This window comes from Cygnus atratus, chromosome 12 (assembly GCF_013377495.2).
Source record: "Cygnus atratus isolate AKBS03 ecotype Queensland, Australia chromosome 12, CAtr_DNAZoo_HiC_assembly, whole genome shotgun sequence".
NCBI classification, from domain to species: domain Eukaryota; kingdom Metazoa; phylum Chordata; class Aves; order Anseriformes; family Anatidae; genus Cygnus; species Cygnus atratus.
The window spans coordinates 18,009,365-18,010,974 of NC_066373.1; positions in this window are offsets into that span (position 1 = coordinate 18,009,365).

Here is a 1,610-nt window from a genome sequence, read left to right on the forward strand (position 1 = left end):
CAGAGTCTGTAAGTGTTTCTGAATTAGTATCTACATTGTGTAAGGAAAACGGGCGTCCATATTCAGCTAACTGACAGATCAACAGCTGGACTCCGTAGATTCAATTTCACCTCCACAAAGAATGGGAGGAAATTAAAATGAAAAACAGCAAATATCTGAATAACACGAACTGGTCATTAAAGACGTATGTAGATACACATCTACAATACTATCAGTGCCTGAATCAAGATGCCTGGGAAGACTGTAAAGGACACAATCAACAAAAGCATAGTCTTCTGGGTGTAATAGATGTCATCCACAACTACAGTTAATCTCAACGACCTTAGCCATCACATACCATACCTGCGTGTGCCCTGGAACAGAGTGCACCAGAGATGCTTTGAGGTAGGACTGCCTGGGGTTGGTATGCCAACATGGTGCAGCACAGTGCTGTACAGAGATGCCTACCCTGATTCCCCAAACCTTTGTGTTGTTGACACAGAATAATGATTGAACCAACACAACTCACTGCTTAGTAAGGCTAATTCACTTTGACTTCTCTCACTCAAATATGGCTGTAATTGCTTCTGGCTATACAACTAGCACAGCTGGAGCTCTTTGGGATTTCTGCATTGTCCTCTGCAGTTCACCACAGACATTACGGTAGTTTTGTCCAAGCTTCACCTCCCAAATGATTATCACAATTTAGAGCTTAGATTACAGTCTGCAGTCACTGGTGAGTCAAAGAATTCAAATTTTGATATCTGTTCTTCAGCTGAAATGCTTCTGAGCACAATCCAGCACTTCTGTAAAAGCAAGATCAGATTTGTCATTTAGAGATAGAGGGCCAAAAATCATCCTGAGAAAAAGTTTGATGCTGTTATTTTTATCTCCAGCTTCTGTTGAGACCTAGGATCTTCCCCAGGCTCCTCATTTAAGTCTTAATACTTGGGAATATACTCATCTCCATACACATTTCCATCACATCAAAAGTAGAGAATACAATGTCCAGAACACAAGGTCCAGAACACTCCTGCTTTTGGACTCTGACTAAGGAGAGTGTTGGCTTCTTTTCGAGATCCTAAGTGACTTGTGGTATTTATATGGTGCAATCAGGTACAAATATATTAGCTTAGATTCCCAAACAACATAGCTGTCTTAGCTGGATCCTGCAGCCTGAATGTAACACTGTGCTAATGCAGTCTTGGTACCAAAGACCACTGCTCCCTTCTGTATTGTAGGTAGCCATTTTAAAGGAAGAGCCACATGAATTCAGAATGTGAAGTATTACACTTGCTGACATAGGAGGCTATGAATGAACTGTAGGAAAAGTGAACTGAACGAGGCAAGGCAATATTAGAGAGGATCTTTCCAAGGCGAAGGCTCCTAGGAGGTAATAGCTTCTCCTGGCCCACCTCCACACTGCTCTGTCAGCTGCTTTATGCGTAGTATGTGAAGAACATGTACTCATGACATAGGAGGGCAAACAGAAGCCACAAGCACATACTTAAGAATAAACAAACAACCACAGAGTACAAATCTGATGAGAAAAGTCATTTCTGTCTAGTAAGAACAAGGAAGATCTGAGCTGGCTATTGCTATGAAGAACAAAATTTGAGGAATTGCACAGC